This window comes from Hoplias malabaricus, chromosome 2 (assembly GCF_029633855.1).
Source record: "Hoplias malabaricus isolate fHopMal1 chromosome 2, fHopMal1.hap1, whole genome shotgun sequence".
NCBI lineage: Eukaryota > Metazoa > Chordata > Actinopteri > Characiformes > Erythrinidae > Hoplias > Hoplias malabaricus.
The window spans coordinates 63,050,151-63,070,842 of NC_089801.1; the positions used below are offsets into that span (position 1 = coordinate 63,050,151).

At 41.1% G+C, this 20,692-nt stretch overlaps 1 pseudogene; it reads left to right on the forward strand.

Moving 5' to 3' along the window:
• Window positions 1-20,692, forward strand: part of LOC136677804 (sialoadhesin-like) — an 86,108-nt pseudogene that overhangs the window by 30,277 nt on the left and 35,139 nt on the right.

The window sequence follows — 20,692 nt, forward strand, 5'->3', positions numbered from 1 at the left end:
AATCTAACAAACCCCAACTCTGCTCCACCCAAAAACCCTCTTAAAATCCCACAGTAAGAAAAACACAACACACACACACACACACCCACGCTCTCCATCACCAAACCATCACAGTAGTTGATCAGCACACCACATGATCAAACATACTGAACAGAAATATATAATGTCCTTCAGATTCAAACACATCAGTCTCTCATCCAGTTCAAAGAGCCCGAGTCCCCACTCTGTTACTCCATCAGATGTGAGTCCAGTGCAGATTCCTCAGACACAAGTCTCTGGCAAAGTCCATGTAAAAACCCAAAGAGGACAGTCAGTTGTGAGCAGTCAGTAGAGAGGCAATGGACAGGCTCTAGCTGAGAGCAAAACCGCTGGCCTGTCTCCACTTCCTGGACAGTACTCTTATTGGCGGCTGTAGCCCATATCTGGTGCGCCACTATGAGGCTTCCATTCTCTTAGGGACTGTTGAACCAAACAGCACCATCCTCCCGAGTCCGGCAGTGCTCCAACCACATGAACAGTCTCCACAATCCACCGTGCTGCGTGCGCTGTACACACTCTTCATATCCATGGACATATTCATCTTCAGTAGACCCCTCAGTGTTCACAGAGAAACGTACATCACCCAAAAGCAATAGACACCAGAGAAACACCACCAAGAGATGTGCCAGAGAAACCTACACAATAGGAGTAATCAAACTTTTCAGTGCGACCGTCAACCACTTCCTCAGTCTGAACCGTCTCTTAGAAGACAGTTACATAAAGTTCTCATTCTTAGTGGCATACTGCACTGATCTAATAAACTTCTGTGAATCTGAGAAGAAACTATTTAAAGACACGTTCCTTTTACCTTTCGTAACTATCAAAAAACGGTTAATTTTTGAGAATGAATAAACATCATCTGGGGACCCAGGTATTGCAATGGAGGTGTGAGACGGACCGGCATGAGCTGAAAAGCCCGGCCTGCAGGGCAAACTAGTAGGTACTTCAGACAGCCCTGAACAATCCGATAAAACACGAGTAAAAACGATAAAAAATGAGTCCAGCAGTTTCCACCGAGTCACCTAGACACTCATCACGCACACAGCCTACAATAACTTCCTCCTGCTTCAAAACTGACCTTCCACCCTCCTCCACGGGTTTATCAGTCTTACACTTGGCCTTTCTGTGGGAGCTAACACTAGGCCCGACTGAGTCAGTGAGGTCACTGGGTGTGTTCACAGATACAGTACCAACATTAACATTACTATCACTTCTGTTATGAGTTTCATTTATTGATATTTCAGGCCCAGAACCATCTACCCCATCCCCACCTGCAGAGCTAATGGGTTCAGGTCTGCTCTCAGGCCCCGAGTCCTCAGCTGCCTCCTCACCTCTGTCCCCTACCTGCAGCCCCTCCATTAAATCACTCTGCTGAGGCCCATCACCCCCCTGCTGCTCTTTGATATGTGGCCGACATAAGCCGAACAGTTTATGGCTGATGTCTCCACACTCAAAGCAGCGGAGTCTTTCTGTACCCGCGAACCCTGTGTACAAGCCCTCCCCGTGTTTAACCCTGAAACTCAGGTCTATGTACTGATCACGGTTATTTAGAAACATGAAAACCTGTCTACGGAAGGACAGGACTTGTTTAACAGCTGCAGTTTTACAGCCGAGAGGAATCCTTCTCATGGCACTGGCGAATTTACCAAACCAAGCCAGTTCTTTCATAATCGCCTCATTCTTAATGAACGGCGGAACAAGGGCCTAAAGTGTGAAGACAGGAAGAACATTATCAGAGTGTGTGAAATTCTCAGCAACACCTTACCCACATATAGTTTTACTCTATAGATCTCTACATTTGTTCTTTGTGTTGAAGAGATGAATGACGCTTAATGAAGGTAGGAAAAGACTCAGTGCTTTTGGAATCAGTAAAGAGTCATTAATTCATTGTTAATGGAAAGAGAAGTGAAGTGACTCTAATATTTGTGTTGTCTTTAGGTTCAGAAATGTAGGTTGACTATTGGTCCCTTGTGATCATTTCTACTCTAAAGCATCTACTGAGACGCACTGTTAGTGAAGTGCATGTATATAACAGAGGAAATGTAGCAGTGATATGAGAACTATAACCCCCTCTATTTAGACTAGTTTATGTCTGTTCATGTGGAATATGTCTGCTACTGCAACGCTGCAGTTTCCTTCAGGATCCACAAAGTGTTCTCTCTATAACTGTAGAAACACTGCTATGTAACACACATCTAATGTTCAGTGCAGTAACAGTGCTTAACTCAGAGCTCTGTGTCTGCACTATGAACATGGTTCTGCAGATTTAGAGATGTTGCTGAGCCTTTAAAAAGTAATGTGTCATTTCTGATCATCCAGGTTTCACTGATGGTTTCACTCAGAAAGTCTCTCACTGTTTCTCTGCTGTTTCTGCTCTTCATCTCAGGTGAGTCACTCTTCATCAGATTCACTCTGTGGAGATTCATTTGATCTCTCTGTTACCAGATAAATATAATGTAAATATAAATATATATTATTTTAAAACATTATTTAGTAACGGCACCCCCTGTTGTTTCACAAAGAGTCTCTGCTGCAGCTTCCATTTCCCAATTCATTGTAAATTCTGAGCTGTTCATATTTAAAAGAATAAACAATATATTTTAAGGCCAACTCAGCAATGAAGACTTTAGTTTCCACCAAGTTTAGTGTGTTTCCTCAGTGTTGTACAGTGTGCAGTGAATTGTTGGTAACTGCAGGACACAGATGATACACTGGGAGCATCCTCCAGATCTCTCTGAACAAAGGCTGTATTTCTCCACTGTGTTCAGACTCTTTTCTCACAACTTTCCAGTTTTTATTCTCCATATATTTACTTTATGATTTAATCTGAGCTCAAATATTCATCAAAATGAAGAGTCTCAGTTAAAGCACAGTGTTTATGGAGCACTTTCTCAGACTGAGACCCTCAGTGTAATAATGTACACATTTCTGTATTGTGTGTGTTGCAGGAGTTGTTCCTCAGGACGTGTGGAGTGTGGATTACAGACCTAAGTCTATCTGTGCTCTAAAGGGGTCTACAGTAAACATGGGCTGCACTTACACATATCCCAGGGGTCACTCAGTCCAAAGAGCTTTCTGGACCAAAGACCTGTCTGTAAATGGTGAAGAGCCTCCTGATCTGTTAAATGACCCAGAGTACAGAGACAGGGCTCAGTTCACTGGAGATAAACAACACAACTGCACCCTCAGTCTGAGAGATGTGACAGAAAAGGACCAGAGTAAATACTACTTCAGATTTATAACAGATCAGACTGGAGGAAAGTGGCAAGGTCTAGATGGAGTTGATCTTTCCGTCACAGGTAAGATCCATCAGCAGAAATAAGACACTGTACTTCTGTGCCGCGGTTGGCTATTAATTGGACAGTTACATTAGAGTATTATCTCTGTGTCCTTGTCTTATTTCAGGTTCAATTGAGAACTCCGTCCTTACATTTTATATATCTTTATTTCTAATTTCTTATAGATTCTGATACTGATTATTTTCCCCCAAAGAAGTGCTCAGTCATCAGAACATTTCACTGCTGGTTGTACCACGTGTGACTCTGTGTGTGTCAAATCAACATTGATGTGATGATAATTACAGCAGTAGGATAAATATCACTTGTGTAAGGCCCTGCTCTCTTTACCCTTCCACTCTGATAACGTTTGACTATGACTTGATAAGAACACAGTGTGTAGTTTACTGTTGTAATAAATAGGCCACTCATCAGTGATGTGTTCATTAAGTCGGTGTGTGGACAGCACTGTAGTTAATGTGAGGAGATCACAGTGTAAGTGTGTTTTCTCTTGTTTACAGATCTGCAGGTGGAGGTTCCTGAGACAGTGACAGAGGGAGATAACGTCACTCTCACATGTAAAACCTCCTGCAGTCTGACTGACAGTCCACAAATCTCCTGGTACAGAAATGGACAACATTCATACCACAGCAGTGCCCAGCTCCTCCTGCAGTCAGTCAGCAGGGGGAATAAAGACAGATATCACTGTTCTGTATGGAGTCCGATGTCCCTAAAGTCTCCTGAGGTCACTCTGAATGTCAGATGTAAGTACAGGGTCCTGAAGGTTCATAATACGACCAAAGATGAAGGTTCATTTATTTGTGATTAAATTTAAATGAATAATTTGGGCAGACCAACAAAGTCATATAATGAAGTGTATAGTGTAATGTGTCTCTCTACCTCCAGACGGTCCAAAGAGTGTCTCAGTGTCCATCCGTCCCTCTGGTGAAACAGTGGAGGACAGTTCAGTGACTCTGACCTGCAGCAGTGATGCTAATCCACCTCCAGAGTGTAACTGGTTTAAAGGAACATCATTTTTATCAAAAGGAGAGAACTACACAATGAACAGGATCCGCTCTGTGGACAGTGGAGAATACAAGTGCAAGTGCAGTAATGAACACGGAGAGAAATACTCTGAAGATCTGACTCTGAATGTTGTGTGTAAGTGAATAATGATTTGTTTAATCAGACTCTGTGTCCTGTGATGATCAGATCACTCACTGATGTTATTCTCTGATGTGTAGATCCTCCAAAGAGTGTTTCAGTGTCCATCCGTCCCTCTGGAGAAACAGTGGAGGACAGTTCAGTGACTCTGACCTGCAGCAGTGATGCTAATCCACCTGTGCAGAACTACACCTGGTTTAAAGAAGGTGAAACCTCACCTGTAGGATCTGGACACAGTTACAGTGCTCTACAGAGTGGATCCTACTACTGTGTTGCTCAGAATGAGTACGGAGCACAGATTGCAGTTGCAGTGTCTGTCAGTGTAAAAGGTATTTAAAGAGAAATGGATGATGTATCACTGACGGTCTGGTGGCTTTGTGTAGAACGTATAAAACATTTGTTCTGGTCTCTGTTCATGTGTCTCTCAGGTGTAAAGTCACTGATCCTGTATGTGGGGGTTGGAGTTGGAGTTTGTGGAGTGTCAGTGATTACTGCTGTTTTCATGATGTAGTAAGAATGGATATTTATTCCTTTATGAAGAAACTCTTATCCACGCTTTCATTTCTAGTCGTCTTTGTTACTGTAACCCTCTCCTTGCTGGTGTCAGCTCCTCCTCTATTCACAAACTCCAGAATTCTGCTGTGTCTCCTCACCCACATTCACATGCATCACCATATTACACCTGATTTCCAACATCTCCACTGGCTTCCGCTCAAACATCGTATTCAATTCAAAATTCTTCTACTCACCTATAAAGCCCTTAACAATCTCCCTCCTTCATATCTGTCTGATCATCTTCTTCTCTGTAAACCCTCCCACACCCTCAGGTCCTGTACTGAGGGCTTTGATGCTCTGGAATTCTCTTCCTCCACTGATTAAACAACATAATTCTCTTTTTATATTTAATTCTAATTTTAAATAATATCTTTTCACACTCTCATATTATCTGCCTCAAGTCTAATCTGTTCTTTCACTGTGTCCTGTCTTGTTACATTAAGTTTTGTCTAAGAGGATGTATCAAGGTGTTCTTGTTATCTGTTTTCCACTGTGTATTACAAATTGTAAGTGTCAATGGATTCCTGAAAAGCACTAAATACAAATTATTATTATTATTATTATTATTATTAATGCAGCAAAACTACAAATCACTGAAACATCTAAATACATGAGGAAAAAACATACCTTTCAATAGAGTTCATAGCAATGTAATGTTTAATCACTAATGAATCACACTGATACATCACTCACACTTTTCTAACAGCAGGAGGAGGAAGAGTGTGAAGAACAGAGTGGTGGAGGATCAAGATAATATCTACCAGGTGAAGGGCTTGTTTCTCACCTGTTGAGTTGATGTAGTGGGTTAGAGCAGAGTAAACACTCCACTCTGCAGTGGAAAGGAGCTCCAGCAGCTGGAGTCATTACACATCTCCACCTGTAGATGGCAGTACTGATCTAAGACGAGTCTGTAGAGAATCACAGGTGTGCAGTAAGAGGGCTGTTCAAGGAGCTGATTCTGAACTCTGAAGTTTGAACACCATCTGTGATTCAGTCTCAGAGCTTAGAGTGGTCTGTAAGTGTAGTCTGTGGTGTTAATGGACTTGATGTTGGTCAGTGAGGATTTGAACTGCTTCTGTTCTCTGACCCTCCTCTCTCCAGAAGTCTGAGCCTAACACCAAGGACGACACATACACAGCTCTCCACCCCATGTCCAGGTCCTCTGATGATGTGTACCACACACTCGCAGTAAGAGTCTCTTCAGAAACACACTTCACTCAGACATTCAGATTCATGAAGAACTCCTACACACCTCAAACATCTTCATGTCTTCTCCTCTGCTTCATTCTGTCTCGCCCTCAAACAGACTGTCTATTCCAGTCCTTCTGATGATCCGTACACAGCTCTGGATCCTCAGTCCCGCTCTCCTGAGTACGACACTCTAGCAGTGAGTCAATCCTCTTCTACTGAGGACGGTTTAGTAGCTCTTCAAGACACAGGAGAGTCTCCACTCTGGAGTCTCCTTCACCACCATCTGAACAGCTTCTCCTTCCTCTTCTGTGGCTTGTTCTCTGTTCATAAATGATTCCCTCAGTATTCTGTTTTAGTATAAACATATTTGAGTTATTGATTTAAATGTTAGTGCTACTACCATTTGGTGAGTTCATGCATCAGATTCCATGTGTGTGTGTGTTTCTTTCAGATTGTTAAACAATAGTTGTGACCAACAATCACAAAAGAACCCATAAAGCACTGGTAGGAGGAGCCAGCAATGACCAGCATCACAAAAAACAGTGTGCAGCTTTTGAGAGGATTATTTTCTTAATGGACATCAATGGTCAGTTTACCACATCAGTTTCAGATCATCACCGACTCACCAAGAACAAACTGAAGGAATGAGGAATTATTTTATGATCATATTGCTATTAAAATGAGTTATATAAGTTCATAATCAGGGGTTTTGCGTTAGCTGAACTGTACAATATTAAAAGGTACTGTTTCAATAAAGATACTGCTGGTGTTCAAATTTCTCTTTTTTCTGAGCTCATTAAATGATCTCCAATCTTCTCAATGCTGGCTATGTTGAAAATGAAATTCGCACACACTGCTCCTGTATTCTCTGACCAGAGAAAGTGATCTCAGTGCAAAGAAACATCAGTGTTAAACTACCTTCACATATGAACTATAGAAAATGTCTGGAGACTCAGATTCAGACATTTCTAGAGTTGACCTTTCACTCATGTAGTGCACAACTGGAGATTTCCTATATCAGACATTTTCTCAAATTTTTCCATGTGGTGTAGACATGGGGCAGCACCTGCAGGAAAAACAACATAATTTCACTGTGATACTCCGGAACATTAGTGGCTCTATTCACACACTGGCTTACTCAGATATTACTCAGACATTGAGTTAGGGGGCTGGCAGGATAAAGTCTGTGTAATGTATCATACAAATGTTAAGGATGTTTGTGTTCACACCCACATTTCCTCAGGGTAAAGTCCCAAAATATTTGTTACTGTGCATGTGTAAGAGGAGCTTATGAGTGTTTTCTTCATGTCTGACAGTGTGAGATGATTCCACTCAGAAAGTTTTCTGTCACAGTAACACATTATCTTTAAAACCAGTTATAGTCATATGAAATTAAACCTGTTGAGGATTCAATTTTGATCTGAACAGAAGAGAAAGGTGGATGAGGAGACAGATGAGTTATTAGAGCTACAGATCTCAGTCAATGCTGGACCTAATGGTGCAGTGGGAGTAGACCTTTCTAAATGGACACAAGCTGAGTTCACCATTGACACCACTGAGTGTTCTATGCTAGACAAATGTAAAAATAGAGCTGGTTGTCAGGTGACATCACTCAAACCCTCTACAGACAAAAAAGCAATAAAGAACAAAATCACTGATTAAATGGAAGATGTTCATCATCTCACTACAGCGTTAGTATTCTACAATATACTACAGTTCGTTCAATATTGAATGTTTTTATAATCTTCCATTTCTAATGAGAGAGTCTAGTCTATGTCTATTTTAAACTTGAATAAGGAGGGACCAGTAAAGTGAAGACAGGAAGAACATTATCAGAGTGTGTGAAATTCTCAGCAACACCTTACCCACATATAGTTTTACTCTATAGATCTCTACATTTGTTCTTTGTGTTGAAGAGATGAACGACGCTTAATGAAGGTAGGAAAACACTCAGTGCTTTTGGAATCAGTAAAGAGTCATTAATTCATTGTTAATGGAAAGAGAAGTGAAGTGACTCTAATATTTGTGTTGTCTTTAGGTTCAGAAATGTAGGTTGACTATTGGTCCCTTGTGATCATTTCTACTCTAAAGCATCTACTGAGACGCACTGTTAGTGAAGTGCATGTGTATAACAGAGGAAATGTAGCAGTGATATGAGAACTATAACCCCCTCTATTTAGACTAGTTTATGTCTGTTCATGTGGAATATGTCTGCTACTGCAACGCTGCAGTTTCCTTCAGGATCCACAAAGTGTTCTCTCTATAACTGTAGAAACACTGCTATGTAACACACATCTAATGTTCAGTGCAGTAACAGTGTTTAACTCAGAGCTCTGTGTCTGCACTATGAACATGGTTCTGCAGATTTAGAGATGTTGCTGAGCCTTTAAAAAGTAATGTGTCATTTCTGATCATCCAGGTTTCACTGATGGTTTCACTCAGAAAGTCTCTCACTGTTTCTCTGCTGTTTCTGCTCTTCATCTCTGGTGAGTCACTCTTCATCATATTCACTCTGTGGAGATTCATTTGATCGCTCTGTTACCAGATAAATATAATGTAAATATAAATATATATTATTTAAAAAATGTGAGTTAGTTCATCACACTGCGATAAAAATAAACTACTAATATGTGCGGAACTGGAAGTGTGAAATACTGTAACAGCGCGCCCTGTTGTTTCACAAAGTGTCTGTGTTGCAGTTTACATTTCCCAAGGCCTGGTAAATTCTGAGCTGTTCATATTTAAAGGCATAAACAATATATTTTAGGGCCAACACAGTAATGAAGACTTTAGTTTCCACCAAGTTTAGTGTGTTTCCTCAGTGTTGTACATGTGCAGTGAATTGTGGGTAACTGCAGGATACAGATGATACCCTGGGAGCATCCTCCAGATCTCTCTGAACAAAGGCTGTATTTCTCCACTGTGTTCAGACTCTTTTCTCACAACTTTCCAGTTTTTATTCTCCATATATTTACTTTATGATTTTACCTGAGCTCAAATATTCATCAAAATGAAGAGTCTCAGTTAAAGCACAGTGTTTATGGAGCACTTTCTCAGACTGAGACTCTCAGTGTAATAATGTACACATTTCTGCATTGTGTGTGTTGCAGGAGGTGTTCCTCAGGACGTGTGGAGTGTGAATTACAGACCTATGTCTATCTGTGCTCTAAAGGGGTCTACAGTGACGATGGGCTGCACTTGCACATATCCCAGGGGTCACTTAGTACAAAGAGCTTTCTGGACCAAAGACCTGTCTGTAAATGGTGAAGAGCCTCCTGATCTGTTAAATGACCCAGAGTACAGAGACAGGGTCCAGTTCACTGGAGATAAACAACACAACTGCACCCTCAGACTGAGAGATGTGACAGAAAAGGACCAGAGTAAATACTACTTCAGATTTATAACAGATCAGACTGGAGGAAAGTGGCAAGGTGCAGATGGAGTTGATCTCTCTGTCACAGGTAAGATCCATCAGCAGAAATAAGACACTGTACTTCATTCACTGGTGAACAGGATTCCTCCAGCAGTTCTGTAAGAGAACTACATCAGTCCTTCACACTACATGTGGAATTAGGGACTTACTGCTAAAAGCTGTGAGACCAACATTTACAATCCACTACACAGTAAGAGTGTTTATATCGGATGAGGTTTTGTAGCTGAGATTCTGGGAGATTTACCTGATACTTGCCCTGCATTACACATCTGAATGTTACTGAATGCTAGTGTTGTGTGATGGTAAAATCCTCAGCGTTAAAACCTCCTACAGTGCGAGTGTAAGAACCGTATTGTCTCTTATGGAGTTATTAACTGTGACTGGAAGAATTAGGGGAGAGAACACTGAGGTTAAACACAGAGCCGTATTAAATACTGGAGGCTCCAGTGCTGAGGGTGAGGGTGAGTGAGACATGTTCGTTTATCTACGCTGCTTGTGGTCTGAAACTTCCTGACCGACAGACCACAAGCAGTGTGGGTAGATAAACATGTCTCAGCCACCCACTCCCTCAGTGCAGGAGGTATGTGTCTCTCACACACGTGCACAGACAGACAGACAGACACACACACACAGATAGAGAGAGGATATTTTTCACTAGACACTATTCCCCCATTTCCCTTAGTTACATTAGAGTATTATCTCTGTGTCCTCGTCTTATTTCAGGTTCAATTGAGAACTCCGTCCTTACATTTTATATATCTTTATTTCTAATTTCTTATAGATTCTGATACTGATTATTTTCCCCCAAAGAAGTGCTCAGTCATCAAAGCATTTCACTGCTGGTTGTACCATGTGTGACTCTGTATGTGACAAATCATCTTTGATGTGATGTTAATTACAGCAGTAGGATAAATATCACTTGTGTAAGGCCCTGCTCTCTTTACCCTTCCACTCTGATAACGTTTGACTATGACTTGATAAGAACACAGTGTGTAGTTTACTGTTGTAATAAATAGGCCACTCATCAGTGATGTGTTCATTAAGTCGGTGTGTGGACAGCACTGTAGTTAATGTGAGGAGATCACAGTGTAAGTGTGTTTTCTCTTGTTTACAGATGTGCAGGTGGAGGTTCCTGAGACAGTGACAGAGGGAGATAACGTCACTCTCACATGTAAAACCTCCTGCAGTCTGACTGACAGTCCACAACTCTCCTGGTACAAAAATGGACAATATTCATACCACAGCAGTGCCCAGCTCCTCCTGCAGTCAGTCAGCAGGGGGAATAAAGACAGATATCACTGTTCTGTATGGAGTCCGATGTCCCTAAAGTCTCCTGAGGTCACTCTGAATGTCAGATGTAAGTACAGGGTCCTGAAGGTTCATAATACGACCAAAGATGAAGGTTCATTTATTTGTGATTAAATTTAAATGAATGATTTGCACAGAAACGTTTACACCATTTCTTCTTGTCAAAATGGAGCAGACCAGCAAAGTCATATAATAAAGTGTTAAACATAAAGTTTTATCTACCTCCAGACGGTCCAAAGAGTGTCTCAGTGTCCATCCGTCCCTCTGGTGAGACAGTGGAGGACAGTTCAGTGACTCTGACCTGCAGCAGTGATGCTAATCCACCTGTGCAGAACTACACCTGGTTTAAAGAAGGTGAAACCTCACCTGTAGGATCTGGACACAGTTACAGTGCTCTACAGAGTGGATCCTACTACTGTGTGGCTCAGAATGAGTACGGAGCTCAGACAGCAGCTGCAGTGTCTGTCGGTGTAAAAGGTATTAAAAGAGAAATGGATGATGTATCACTGACGGTCTGGTGGCTTTGGGTACAACGTATAAAACATTTGTTCTGATCTCTGTTCATGTGTCTCTCAGGTGTAAAGTCACTGATCCTGTATGTGGGGGTTGGAGTTGGAGTTTGTGGAGTGTCAGTGATTACTGCTGTTGTTTTCATGATGTAGTAAGAATGGATATTTATTCCTTTATGAAGAAACACTTATCCACACTTTGATTTCTAGTCGTCTTTGTTACTGTAACCCTCTCCTTGCTGGTATCAGCTCCTCCTCTATTCACAAACTCCAGAATTCTGCTGTGCGTCTCCTCACCCACATTCACATGCATCACCTGTTTTCCAACATCTCCACAGGCTTACGCTCAAATATCGTATTCAATTAAAAATTCTCCCTCCCACACCCTCAGGTCCTGTACTGAGGGCTTTGATCGTCTGGAATTCTCTTCCTCCACTGATTAAACAACATAATTCTCTTTTCATATTTAATTCTAATTTTAAATAATATCTTTTCACACTCTCATATTATCTGCCTCAAGTCTAATCTGTTCTTTCACTGTGTCCTGTCCTGTTATATTACGTTTTGTCTAAGAGTATGTATCAAGGTGTTCTTGTTATCTGTTTTCCATTGTGTATTACAAATTGTAAGCGTCAATGAGTTCCTGAAAAGCACTAAGTACAAAATATTATTATTATTATTATTATTATTATTATTTATGCAGCAAAACTACAAATCACTGAAACATCTAAATGCATGAAGAAAACCAGACATTTCATAGCAATGTAATGTTTAATCACTAATGAATCACGCTGATACATCACTCACACTTTTCTAACAGCAGGAGGAGGAAGAGTGTGAAGAACAGAGTGGTGGAGGATCAAGATAATATCTACCAGGTGAGGGGCTTGTTTCTCACCTGTTGAGATGATGTAGTGGGTTAGAGCAGAGTAAACACGCCACTGCAGTGGAGAGGAGCTCCAGCAGCTGGAGTCATTACACATCTCCACCTGTAGATGGCAGTACTGATCTAAGACGAGTCTGTAGAGAATCACAGGTGTGCAGTAAGAGGGCTGTTCAAGGAGCTGATTCTGAATTCTGCAGTTTGAACACAATCTGTGATTCAGTCTCAGAGCTTAGAGTGGTCTGTAAGTCTAGTCTGAGGTGTTAATGGACTTGATGTTGGTCAGTGAGGACTTGAACTGCTTCTGTTCTCTGACCCTCCTCTCTGCAGAAGTCTGACCCTAACACCAAGTATGACACATACACAGCTCTCCACCCCATGTCCAGGTCCTCTGATGATGTGTACCACACACTCGCAGTAAGAGTCTCTTCAGAAACACACTTCACTCAGACATTCAGATTCGTGAAGAACTCCTACACACCTCAAACGTCTTCATGTCTCCTCCTCTGCTTCATTCTGTCTCGCCCTCAAACAGACTGTCCATTCCAGTCCTTCTGATGATCCGTACACAGCTCTGGATCCTCAGTCCCGCTCTCCTGAGTACAACACTCTAGCAGTGTGTCAATCCTCTTCTACTGAGGACTGTTTAGTAGCTCTGTTTAATGACCAACACAGAAAAGCGTTACAAACAGTGAGCAGCTTTTGGGAGGATTCATTTATTAACGGATGTAAGCGGTCAGTTTAACACAACATCAGTTTCACATCATCACTGACTCACCAAGAACAAACTGAAGGAAGAACAGCGAAATTGTGTATGTGATTGTTTGTGTCTTAGTCTCAGTCTTAGCCTGGTGTTTTGTCCTTTTCCTAACCTTTAGGAATCACTCTTTAGTGTGGTCTGATTCATTATTATATCTGTATATTTATATATCTCTGTATGTTTTATTTCTGTAGATAGTATACCTCCAAATAACATCATCCACAGACTCGTAATAGAGGAGAACAGAATCTTTGTCATTGCTACTGTGGCATCAGCACTGTAGAAACTGCACTATGTTACTTTAATAACCAGGGTGAATACTTCAAATGAGATCTACATAACACTTTACACCGCATTTTACGCCCAAGGGGAAATCTGCAGTTAGCAGCCACTAATATTGACTGAGGGAATCTGTGTCCAATGAGTGGCATATAGCACTGACTTTAGCAGCTGCAAACTTTGACCAAGGGAGTATGTGTCAAGTTAGTGGTCTGTAACACGGACTTGATTAGTCCCTTACATTGACAGAGAGAGTCCATGTCCAGTTAGAGGTCTGTAACACTGCAGTTAACTGAATGTAAAATTGCAAAATAGACTGAAACTACCAGTGTGTATCGACCGGGGGAACCACTCTTCATTGCCATATGACTGTTACAGTGAGTTTAAATGTAGTGATCATTTTTTAACCCCATTGTCTGGTGCTGCTCTGTACTGTCTTTTGGGGATGTTTGTCCTTTGTACTATTCTTGTAAGTGTTCTTAAAAATTGTAATAAATATACTTTATAATTTCATAATTATTAATTATTTCACTGTCCTTTATTGATTGTTATGAGTTAAACAGTGAATAAATAGGTAAATAGTGAGGATGATAATGTGATATGGTTTCACACAATGCAGCAGTAGTGGGCGCTCTGGAAGAAAAATACCAAATATTTCTCATAAACTCTATATCATTTATACACAAATATCTTATTTCTACTGCTTCAGTTTATATCATTCACTTTTGTTATTATATTAAATCTTTGTGTTTAGTTTTGTTTTGTTCTTATTTTTTATTTATTTCCAAGTTTCATTTACTTTATGATATCATAAATTTATCATATATTTATTATACTGAGTTATATATTATTATTAGCAGGTATTTTATGTTTGTTGAACTGCAGCATATGAAAGATACAGTTTAAATAAAGTCTCTCTAAATAAATATCACGTACTTTGACTTTACTTAATTCTAGAGCTCATAATGGTCTCTAATGTTCTCTGTGCTGGTTATCTTGAGAAGTAAACCACACACACGCACACACACACACACACAGGTGCAAGCGTGCAACAGTGCCACACTAGGAAATGTGACAATAAAAATAAACAGTGAATAATAGGTAGGGGAAACTGTAATTGACTAGTCACTGTACACTACACACAGTGGGGGAAGTAAGTGAGAAGCCTGAATGCTTCTCTATAGTTCTCCAGATGGTATGAGTGTGAAGAGTGTGTGTGTGTGTGATTATTCTCAATGCTGGTTGCTCTGTAGATGCAGCGTGTAGTGTTAATATCAGTGATGGAGGACAGAGAGACACACAGACCATTTTCTCAGCTGTCCTCAATATCCGCTGCAGGGACTTGTGATTTGTGGAGGTGCACTTCCCAAAACCAGACAGTGATGCAGCTGCTCAGAATGCTCTCGATAGTCCCTCTGTAGAACACGGTGGAGGTGGGAGATTGTGCTTCTTTCACCCTTCACAGGAATTAAAGACACTGAAGGGCTTTCTTGGTGATGGAGCTGGTGTTCAGGTGAGATCTCCTTCCAGGAGCTGATCTTCAGTGAAGAGAGATCACACCCTGTTCTTCAGTATGGGTGGAGTGTGTATTACAGCCCTCGATCTATCTGTGCTCTAAAGGGGTCTACAGTGACGATGGGCTGCACTTACACATATCCAAGGGGTCACTCAGTCCAAAGAGCTTTCTGGAACAAACAGTGGCCTGTAAATGGTGAAGAGCCTCCTGATCTGTTAAATGACCCAGAGTACAGAGACAGGGTTCAGTTCACTGGAGATAAACAACACAACTGCACCCTCAGACTGAGAGATGTGACAGAAAAGGACCAGAGTAAATACTACTTCAGATTTATAACAGATCAGACTGGAGGAAAGTATCAAGGTGCAGATGGAGTTGATCTTTCTGTCACAGGTAAGATCCATCAGCAGAAATAAGACACTGTACTTCATTCACTGGTGAACAGGATTCCTCCAGCAGTTCTGTTAGAGAACTACATCAGTCCTTCACACCACACCTGAGAAAAACACTGCTTAGTCCTGGAGGAGCATTTATTGAGTTAATGTGAGGAAAGCACTGTGTATATATTCCTCTTGTTTACAGAGTAAGATCATATTCAGTTATGGCTGCTCTACACTGGGTGAAAGCTGTAGTGTTTAGCACTCTTCCTCACTCAGGGGCTGGAAATGACTCGAGTAAATGTTCTCCTAAGTTCTATCAGCCTTTATCAACGTGCTCTTCTTCACTTTCAGAGGAAACTTCCAGACTTTATTATGATCTTCCTTTAACTATCTATTTAAACACCTTTCTGAGGAGCTAGAGCTCAGCAATGTTCTCATTTTTTAATGTTTCATGTTTATTTCTATGTTGTAGATTAATTTTGACTAATATTTAAATGTTTTTTCTTTGATTGAACCGATTTTATCTGCATTTTACTGTTCCTCGTCTCTGTAAAACTCTCTGACTTTAAGCATTTTGTATGAAACATTCTCTACAAATAAATGTGCCCCGCTTTACAGTTCTCCAGGTGGAGGTTCCTGAGACAGTGACAGAGGGATATAGAGTCACTCTAACATGTAAAACCTCCTGCAGTCTGACTGACAGTCCAACATTCACCTGGTACAAAAATAGACATGGTTTATCCTCCAGAACTGACCAGCTCCACCTGCAGTCGGTCAGCAGGGAGGATAAGGGCAGATATCACTGTGCTGTACAGGGTCTGAACTCTCCTGAGGTCACTCTGAATGTCAGAGTCAGTCTCAGAAAAGAAAGAAACTGAGGGTTGGTGCTGAACTGTAGCAGTAATTTCTCTTTAAACAATAATAAATCTATGAGTGAAAGACACAGTTACAGAAATTTTTCCAGAGTTCACTGAAAGATCTGCAGGAAGGAGCTTTAAATCTGAAAATGATGAACTCAGTCTAAACCTGTCTGAAAAACAACCAGAAGAAGAACATCTCCATCCATCCATTATCTGTAACCGCTTATCCAATTTTAGGGTCGCGGGGGGTCCAGAGCCTACCTGGAATCATCGGGCGCAAGGCGGGAATACACCCTGGAGGGGGCGCCAGTCCTTCACAGGGCAACACAGACACACACACATTCACTCACACACTCATACCTACGGACACTTTCGAGTCACCAATCCACCTGCAACGTGTGTTTTTGGACTGTGGGAGGAAACCGGAGCACCCGAAGGAAACCCACGCGGACACAGGGAGAACACACCAACTCCTCACAGACAGTCACCCGGAGCGGGATTCGAACCCACAACCTCCAGGCCCCTGGAGCTGTGTGACTGCGACACTACCTGCAACAACAGTTAATGTGATAGTTATTAAACTTATATTAGACACTTGTCATTAGTCCTGACATTTTCATCCCTGTAAAACACAATGTGTCTCTCTACCTCCAGACGGTCCAAAGAGTGTCTCAGTGTCCATCCGTCCCTCTGGTGAAACAGTGGAGGACAGTTCAGTGACTCTGACCTGCAGCAGTGATGCTAATCCACCTCCAGAGTGTAACTGGTTTAAAGGAACATCGTTTTTATCAAAAGGAGAGAACTACACAATGAACAGGATCCGCCCTGTGGACAGTGGAGAATACAAGTGCAAGTGCAGTAATGAACACGGAGAGAAATACTCTGAAGCTCTGACTCTGAATGTTCTGTGTAAGTGAATAATGATTTGTTTAATCAGACTCTGTGTCCTGTGATGATCAGATCACTCACTGCTGTTATTCTCTGATGTGTAGATCCTCCAAAGAGTGTCTCAGTGTCCATCCGTCCCTCTGGTGAAACAGTGGAGGACAGTTCAGTGACTCTGACCTGCAGCAGTGATGCTAATCCACCTGTGCAGAACTACACCTGGTTTAAAGAAAGTGAAACCTCACCTGTAGGATCTGGACACAGTTACGGTGCTCTACAGAGTGGATCCTACTACTGTGTGGCTCAGAATGAGTACGGAGCTCAGACAGCAGCTGCAGTGTCTGTCGGTGTAAAAGGTATTAAATAGTTAAAAAATCATTAAAGGACATTCCTTAAAGCTAATATCTTTAAACTGCAGTGTTTATCTGCCCACAGGGTCTGGTTTGGTAGTTCTCTGTGCAGTGATTGCAGTGATAGCTGGAGGTTTATCTCTCATCGTTGCTGTTGTATGTTTACGGTAAGTGTTTACATCTTTTCTGATCCATTCTCTGAAAATAATGCTTTGAAACTGAATATTAATGGATTATTTTACCCATGATTCACTTGGACATTTCCATTGTGTGAGTTTTCTGTTTGTATCAGTCAGAATATTCATGTTGGGTTTGTTATTATAACTCTCACTACTCTTCAGGAGAAAGAGAAGAGGAAATCCCGCTGATGAAGTAAACCTACAGCAGGTGAATCCATCACAAACTAAACATTATAAACCAGATTCATTCTAATTTAATTCAGTGAGGACTTGAACTGCTTCTGTTCTCTGACCCTCCTCTCTCCAGAAGTCTGACCCTAACACCAAGGACGACACATACACAGCTCTCCACCCCATGTCCAGGTCCTCTGATGATGTGTACCACACACTCGCAGTAAGAGTCTCTTCAGAAACACACTTCACTCAGACATTCAGATTCATGAAGAACTCCTACACACCTCAAACGTCTTCATGTCTCCTCCTCTGCTTCATTCTGTCTCTCCCTCAAACAGACTGTCCATTCCAGTCCTTCTGATAATCTGTACACAGCTCTGGATCCTCAGTCCCGCTCTCCTGAGTACGACACTCTAGCAGTGAGTCAATCCTCTTCTACTGAGGACTGTTTAGTAGCTCTTTAAGACACAGCAGAGTCTCCACTGTGGAGTCTCCTTCGCCACCATCTGAACAGCTTCTCCTTCCTTTTCTGTGGAGCTTCTACTGGGATGTGTGTGTTTTCTTTGACCTTCTATCAAATTGTGTGTGTGTGTTTCTTTCAGATGGTTAAAAAATAATTGCATTCAACAATCACCACAGTTCCCATAAAGCACTGGTAGGAGGAGCCAGCAATGACCAACACAGAAAAACGTTACAAACAGTGAGCAGCTTTTGGGAGGATTCATTTATTAATGGACATCAACGGTCAGTTTAACACAACATCAGTTTCAGATCATCACCAACTCACCAAGAACAAACTGAAGGAAGAACTGTGTGTGTGTGTGTGTGTGTGTGTGTGTGAAGTCTTAGTCAGCCTGGTGTTTTGTCCTGTTCCTAACCTTTAGGAATCACTGTTTAATGAGGTCTGACACATCTTCAGAATCATACCCTCTCTGTATATTATACTATATTTATACTATTACACTATATTAATGTTATAATTTCTAAAACCTTTAACCTGTGGTTTGGAGAATTCATCTGTTCTCATCAAATATTTATTACTTTTACAAATATCTCATTTCTAGTTCTTCAGCTCATCTCACTCACATCTGTCATTCTTTATATCAGTGATCCCCAAACTTTTCTACCGTGCCTCCATTTTGTAGATGAGAATATTTAGACATTGACACATTTACATATCTTTTACTTCCAAGCTCCACTGGAATTTACTTATCCTTTCATACACCACTGCAACTGTAGAAAAGAACAAAAATATAGTGCTTGTGCTTAACAGTCGTTGTTAAACATATTTGAAACAGCTTCCTGAGAGAAAAAGCCCAAAACCTGCACCTTGGCTCTTCAAAAATATGACACATTTAACCCCTTCATCTCTTCTGAGATATGCCTCGTCATATTTACTTGTTTCCCCTTTGGTTTTTCCTTTGCCTCGCTGCACCTCCCCCTGCAGTCGCTCCACGCCCCCACTTTGGGAACCACTGCTTTAAATGAATACTATGTCTTTGTTTGTTGGTTTGCTCTTATCCTTCATTTCATTTTTAAGTTTGATTTATTTTATGATGATAGTGTTAATACACTGAGTTATATATTTTTCTGAGCAGGTACTTGCTGAACTGCAGCATATGAAAGGTACTGTTTAAATAAAGCCATTGCAGGTGAAAAGATCTTGTCTCCTTTCAGTTTACTTTCTGTTATCTATGCTGGATATCTTTAAACACACACACACACACACACTCTCTCTCTCTCTCTTAAATCTTAACTACAAACTTAATACAAAAATACTTAGTACAAAAATACAGACTCTGAGGCACAACCCACACAGACACTCAAGTGAATTGTGATCTGGGGAATTCAGAGGCTAAGTCAGTGCCATGAACTCTCTGTCATGTTCCTCAAACCATTCCTTAGCGATGTTTGTGCTGCAGCAGGGAGCAGTGTCAATAAAGCCACTGCCATTAAGGAAGGCTACTGACAGGAAGGAGTGTGCCTGGTATTCACCAACGGTTGGCGGTACGTATCAAAGTAACATCCACATGAACACCAGGTCCAAAAGTTTTCCCAGCACAACATTGTCCAGTGTGTCACACAGACGTGTAGCGGAGTAACAGTATTTGAGTTGGTTATGTTTAATGGTGATTATCACTTATAATTATTATTATTATTATTAAAAATATTAATAATTTATTAAAGATTGAAATACTGTCAACGCTAGGGATGAGTTCTCAGGATTTTCAGACTCTTAAGGAACAAACTCCACACACTGTATTATTTCAAATAATGGAAACACTTTTTTAAAAGCAAAGATAATAGGTTGATAAACATATCACAACCATCAAAATCTCACGGAATCAACGCAGGTGAAACCAGTTCGAATTTATTAATTGCCTAGGCTATATGACTTGTGAATGATGTGTTGCTAAATGATTTAATTAGGGTATAATTTTATCAAGAGATTTAATTCGATATCAGCTCTGAAGATGAGGAATTTCTCTTACTTTTACGATTCAACCACTCGATGGGTACAGCAGCGCTTTTGAGGTGATTGGAGAGAGGTCCAGCCTGGCTCCCGCGGTTCTTTTTCGTTGGAGCGTTGAGGCTGGGTTTCGTGGGAGGCGAGGCAGGCCGCTTCAGGCGCCCTCAGAGCGCAGTGACGTCAGTTTAAGGATTCCCTCTGGCTCGCTGTCCTGAGTGGGAGTCTTCCTCCAGATGAAAGGGGCGTCAGAATAAATGTTTGCTGTTTTTTTTCTCCGATCTTGAGAAGCTAATTTTTGAATAATTTGCTTTATTTGCTTTAAAATACTTATTTTACGATTTCAGCGGAGGCCCTTATTCTGGCCAAAATAAGTTTCACCTGCTTTGATCAGTCATAAAATTAAACTCGGATTGGGCTACAAACGACGAACACAAATGAGAAAAGATTACTGACAATTAATCGACATTTACTTTTTTAGTCCC